General features: G+C 40.6%; 1 long non-coding RNA gene across 1 annotated transcript; it reads left to right on the top strand.

The window, feature by feature from the left end:
- The first annotated feature begins 4,240 nt into the window (after positions 1-4,240).
- On the top strand, positions 4,241-5,808 carry LOC123752179 (uncharacterized). Its single transcript, XR_006772175.2, has 4 exons — positions 4,241-4,256; positions 4,540-4,625; positions 5,267-5,325; positions 5,669-5,808. It is a non-coding gene; the product is annotated as an uncharacterized lncRNA (long non-coding RNA).
- Positions 5,809-6,699: the final 891 nt, after the last annotated feature.

Below are 6,699 nucleotides of genomic sequence, written 5' to 3'. Positions count from 1 at the left end.
AGCCCATCCTCATCAACAAAGGGGCAAACGTTTTATCCACGCAGGCGGCATATTTATGGATGACAAATGCTTTAAACACCACTCACAACTGCAGGCGATGAGTCACAATAACGTGGCTGAAGTATGTTGACCAGACCACACACTAGAAATTGAAGGGACGACGACGTTTCGGTCCGTCCTGGACCATTCTCAAGTCGATTGTGACAATCGACTTGAGAATGGTCCAGGACGGACCGAAACGTCGTCGTCCCTTCAATTTCTAGTGTGTGGTCTGGTCAACACTCACAACTGATAACGTTTTGAACAATTCTCGAACAGTGCTTCGCTGACGACCTCTGTGTTCGAATAGCAACTCTGTAAAAGCCTCACCCCACGTACTTCAAATACAAATATTCGCCAACAGATTATGTGCCTCTGTAATCCTTTACACCACCGCCCACGGGATGGGTATGGGGTGTATAATAAAGAGAGAAATTGATTGAACCTAAACACTTAACCTACGTCTAACTATACACATAACTCTGATATATGATAATATCAATTTATACATGAAAACAAACATACTTTTAAAACACAATATGTTAAAATTGACGAATGAGTCTTGTAGGTCGGCCGCCGCTTGGACGAGCCTAGCCTAAGGACAGGTAGAAAAAATTGGCTAACAGTGTGAGGAAGAGTTGGTACGCCTGTTGCTAGTGCAGCCAACCAGACGACTTCGCTTTGATGAACTAAACGACCTCTGCTAAACGACTAAACTACAAAAGTGGACTATTGTCAAACTCAGTTATTCTTAGATAATATAATTTTCATCGTGATGTAATGGAGAAAACAAATGAAAATTATTATTACGTACCGTGCCTATGTTTAGGTTAGGATAGGTTACGTTAGGTTAAGTTAGATGGTATGGTTTGCCTACTTGACTGGGCTAGGATGGATAGGAATAAAGCGTGTCTCATGACTTAACCGCGAACTTAATTAAGTCAGGTGGCCAAAATTGCAAAATGCGGATTATCGTCCACTTGGATAATACATGTTCTGTATTGACATCTCAAAACCCTGACGGCCCAATCTTTTGATAACGGGCTACGTAGAAAATATGCTCCTTATCAGAAGAGAAAAAATAGTTTTGAAGGTACACAGCTCCTCTACTCGCCCTTCTCTCTCTCTCTCTCTCTCTCTCTCTCTCTCTCTCTCTCTCTCTCTCTCTCTCTCTCTCTCTCTCTCTCTCTCTCTCTCTACCTCTCCCTTCCCTCTCCGTCTGAGAGGGTACCATCTTAAATGAGGAAACCATTTGACGCAACCGTTCGACCAGGCCACTTTAACTTAACGGAGAGAGGAATTCCATTCTCACGAAATTCCTAGCGACGGAAACTCCGCTCTAAACAAATAAAAATGAACATTTATGTGTTGCTCTGCGCCTCGTGCTGGAGGCTCGGAAGAAGGGGAAGAGAAGAATGGAGAGGAAGGGATGGATAACGAGGTGCTAGGAAGCGTCGGAATGGAAGGGTTGTTGATGATGAGGGAGGAGGAGAAGGAGGAGGACGATGAAGGAATTGGATGATATCGCGTCATTGTATTCGACTTTCCAGCATTTAGTAATCGACTCGATTGAATACAACACTTCCACAATATTCTTCGTAGAATATTAATAAAGTGATCGACCTGCCTCGACCACCCGGCGGGATGGACTTCATTTACAACTTGAGTCTCCAGCGGCCAAAGTTGGGTCGATAACGACTTAAGTTGTGTGGCGACAGGCCGCTGGACCCACCAACTATGTCCGTAAGAGGCATAGTGGCCGCCGGGAGAGACCCGCTGACAGCGTCTCTCCCAGACACCAGGTACAACCACAGTGGCCTCTCTAAATCAGGGGGGAGAGAGAGAGAGAGAGTCTCTCTCTCTCTCTCTCTCTCTCTCTCTCTCTCTCTCTCTCTCTCTCTCTCTCTCTCTCTCTCTCTCTCTCTCTCTCTCTCTCTCTCTCTCTCTCTCTCTGTTTTAAACCTGCTTGGCACATTAAATTAGAGTATGGACTCTCTAGCAGCCGACAGTATGGTGTTACGTCGAGCGTCAGACTGACAGAAGCGGAGGAGCCCAATTACTCCGCGTGGATGTGGGAAGTAAAGTTCGTGTAAGCAGATTACTAAACAATCCCCGACTGAAGTCAAGTTTGTCTCATTGTGTTAAATGGACAAGAACTGCAACTCAGCCAAACTTGTTCACTAATTCCGGAAATGATAAGATATGGTATATAAAGTGTATCTAGGAGTTGGAAACTATTGGACGAGGAGACGAGACATGTTCACAACCCGTCCTGTCGCCTCATACGTCGTATTATTTACGCATTGGTCCAATCCGTTAAAAATGAGAGGTAATAGTCAAAATTAAACCACATCTAATATTGACGTTTTCTGTGCATGCACCTGGATAGGTTAAGTGGGTTGTTTGGGCTTGTTCGCTTCTGGTTAGAATAAAAAATACAGCTATTTTGCCTAACAGTCGTATTTTTTACGGAGTGGCGCCGCGAGGACTCCTTGCCACGGCTGGAGATCTATTGAATTAAGTTGACAAATCCACACACTAGAAAGTGAAGGGACGACGACGTTTCAATCCGTCCTGGACCATTCTCAAGTCGATTGTCCATTGAATTAACTTCAATTTGAAGTGTGTGGAAAAGGTTGGTGAAGTGTGTGTGTCTCTTGAGGGACTTGAGGGACTCTTAGAGACTCGAGTCTTGAGTCAATAACACAAATATCGCAGTCCATCCTCCTGGTTAGGTAGTGCCTATAGTAACGACGACCGCCATCGTCCATATATTGACGTAAAAGACAATTACAAAGAGAAATCAGAAAATTTTCTGATTTTATTAGAAATTAGAAAATGATATTTTTTCACTTAAATGAAAATGTAATTTTTTTGTATTAGAAAAATTAGAAAATGGAAATTAGAAAATGGCAATTAGAATATAAATCTATTAGAAAATTAGAAATTTAGCAATTTCAATTGCAATTAGAAAATGGAAATCGGTACTATTGAATTTAGACAAATTGAAAAAGTTTTTGTACTGATGTTGCGAAGAAAACTCAACCTAACCTAACCTTCCTAGGCCTAATACACGCTATCAGAGGCCTAAATATGGTTATCGTATCTTGAGGTTATCTTGAGATGATTTCGGGGCTTAGTGTCCCCGCGGTCCGGTCCTCGACCAGGCCTCCACACCCCCTCCCCCCCTCAGGAAGCAGCCCGTAGCAGCTAACTCTGCAGGTACCTATTACTGCTAGGTAACAGGGGGGGAGGGGCATCAGGGTGAAAGAAACATTTTGCCCATTTGTCTCCGCCTCCACCGGGGATCGAACCCGGAACCTCAGGACTACGAATCCGAAGCGCTGTCCACGCAGCTGTCAGGCGCCCGTGGTACCTATATATATGCTATACAAAGCCTAGGAATATTTAAGTTTGGTTTTTAGCTTTCATTTTTCAGACTCTACAGAGTGAATAGTACCCATATCTACTATCTAATTGTCCGTTTTTCTATGTATGTACGATGGTCCTCATAGTTACAAAAAGTACTATCTAAGCAGGAGGATGGGTTGATATCGACTATTTCGCCCACGATAACATGGCAGTTATTTGACCAACACCTGACACCAACACCTGACAACCGGGTGTTTAGGCAGTTGTATACGGTGTAATAACCAACGTTTTATCTCATAAATTAATTGTATTATACACTGCGGGTTTATTCATTAGCTAGGCCTAGGTAGGGTTATGAAAGGTGTTTTCGTAACGTAAATGAAGTGAATGAAGCACGACTCGAGGTATATTTTTTTATCAGAGTTAGACATCACATACTTCTGAATGATTCATTCTGAGGTTTTAAGTGACAATAAGGAACATATTATAAAAAAATGATGTAATAAGTAGAAAAAAATGCGGTAAATCAGACGACCCGGAGTGGTTGTCAATGGCTCGTATCTCATAAGGCTTATAACGCCAATCAGCCTTCAGTTGGATTGTTAAGGTACACTACAGCTTATACTGACCAATCACCAAGTATACTTTAGCCGTAAAAAATAATCAAGGATTAAAGTAAACTCAAGTGTATGCATACACAGAGAGGTGAGTTAAGCACCTCTCTGTGTGTATACCCCTCCCCCATCACCCCTGTGATAGCTGGTTTAGGGCGTCTGGAGCCGTACAAGGTGACGTGGATCCACTGAACTAGCAAGCTCGTCAGTGTGTGGCGAGAAGTCGTCAAGGTAGGTTGTGTTCTCTTGTGATCCGTCACGGGGTTAAATTTTTGTTATATAATGAAGAATAGTTATACAGACCCGTTGTTGTAAGTTAATGTGGGGTTTTAGCGAGTGATTTTTATGTTCAACTGATGAACAACTAAATTGTTCGAGTTTCTTAAATAATTTTGCTTGTAGTAATTGCAAATTTAATTCTGAGACTAGTCGGTTTGTCTAGATTCCAATATTCTGTTGTAAACGATTAAAAGCTTGATTTCTAGAACTGATAAAATTTTTTAATCTGTTCCAGGTGCTGAGTCATGGTGCATGTGTTTAGGGTTTGATATTTTAATGCATTTAACTTGTATATATTATTTAATGTATGTCATGTGTAAGGTAAGTAAATGGGACGTTCGTCTGCCAATACTGGAAATATGTGACTATATATAACATTGTCTATTCTATTTATGTATTTAAAATATATTTACTATTTATTGTACCATGTATTTGTTCATATTCTTGATCTATAATTTAAGGCCTTTAATCTTCAATTTAATTTACTTTTAAATATTTATGGCCTGTTTTTTAGTAAATTTTGTTCCTAAACACGTGCACCTACACCGTCCTGTAAGTACAATTTTTCGTCTTGTGGCCCTTAAATCTTACAGTAAAAGCTTACATTAAGCTACTAGCATTTTGCCTATAACCTGAGTCTTGGCGAGGGGTGAGAGCAGAGGACGGGGAAGGGGCCCATCGCTGGTTAAACTAAAACCCCCTCCAAGGAAGCTCTCTCCCTGACGACCCCCAGCGGTGAGGGAGAACTAACTCTCCCGACAAAGGTCTATCCCCCTACTTCCTCCCCCCCCCCTCCCTAAAAATCTACCTACCCACCTAATACTCCTGGTAAGAACTTTAACTAAGCAAAGTTTGCTGGACAAATTACAAAACATTTGTTGGTCTTGGTAGCGACTAGTTGCAAACTTTATTAAAGCGTTCTGAAGACTTTCATATTAATCAGAATTATAAACCCGTTTTAGGGAAAGTCTCAAACCTGTCTTTGAGGATGCTACATGAAACCAGTCGTGGAATTCATTTGGTAAGTATACTAAAGTTGATGCTAAATTACTTTCATTATTTTCAGTTATTGGTAAATATTATTAAATTGGTTGATGTTAACTTAAATAAATCTTGTGACGTATCTTTAAAGTTTACTTAAATGCCTTATTTTAGTCCTTTTACAAGACTAATGAGAGCTAGTTAAGAGCTTCCACTAGCTGTAAATGCTTAACGGTATAATTCTTAACTCTGAGCCTCCTCTGGGAAAGTGGAGGGCGAGTGGTAGTTGTGTAACAATACACAAATATTTTAATAAGAGTTGGTAAAATTCTATGCATAGGTGATGTCTTTCTGCCTCTCTAATATTTTACTTTCCTTTCCAGAGTAGAACGTGCCTGGCTGCTTCATTGCCTACGGCTCAAGACTAACCAGTGAGGATAAACTAGTTCCGCATTTTCCTCGTTGGTTCCATCTGGGCTAATATTTCTCTACAATGGAAATTAATAAAATGCTGTTAACTCTACTTGGCTTTTTCCTGACAATTGGTGTAGGACTAAAGCATAGTATTGCTCTATTTAACAAAGTGGCTTGCCACATATAGAGACGTTAAGCACTCGATGAGACTAGATGCAAAACATTATACCCTAAAGTCTCTAATTAGACTAATTTATTCGAAAGGAACAATGGATTGATAGTATTAAATATTGGTATTTGTGTATATTCTTACAGCCACGAACATACATAGTTTAGAGCAGAAACGCTGCGAACTAGCTTCAAAGTACTTAAAACTAGTGTCGGAAAGGAATAGTACTAGTAGCACTCGTCTCGTAGTTAAGGACGAGCACTTGACGAGCTGTATGTGTAGGCCACAAATCCTGACTGTTTAAGTTGTAAACTATTACTTGGTATAATTTGCTAAACTAATCGTGCATAAATGAGCTTAGGTCTAGCACGAGACTATATTTTGTTAGGTGAAAAACTCTCTTCTGCAAATGAAAAATTAGGTCTGTTAATGGCAGCTCCTTACGTCAGTGGTATGGATTAGGGCTGGATCCTAATTTAAAGGTTCACCAAGGATAAGAAATGTTTATTTGGTAAAAACTAAATTACACTTTAGAATTGATAAATACTGTATTACAGATTCTTCTGTTGCACCTAAGCGAATCTATCCTAAAGAGGCAAAGAACGATGGTTTCATTTGTAGTAATAATCTGGTGGGAAGTTATCCTAGGGGAGGGAATCTGGCCTCGGTGTTTAACGGTAAATAAATGGCTAATTGAAAAGAATCTTAACTAGCAGACCTTATAACGTGTAGAGGACAAAGTAATTGATAATGTAAGGCTGTTAGTCAGAGACACTCAAGATGGCTGGAGTCCCTATGGTGTAGTGGTTAAAATGTTCACGTGGCGTTTAG

This window comes from Procambarus clarkii, chromosome 21 (genome assembly GCF_040958095.1).
Source record: "Procambarus clarkii isolate CNS0578487 chromosome 21, FALCON_Pclarkii_2.0, whole genome shotgun sequence".
NCBI lineage: Eukaryota > Metazoa > Arthropoda > Malacostraca > Decapoda > Cambaridae > Procambarus > Procambarus clarkii.
The sequence above is the reverse complement of the archived record's forward strand: the minus strand, read 5'-3'. Positions and strand labels throughout refer to the sequence as shown.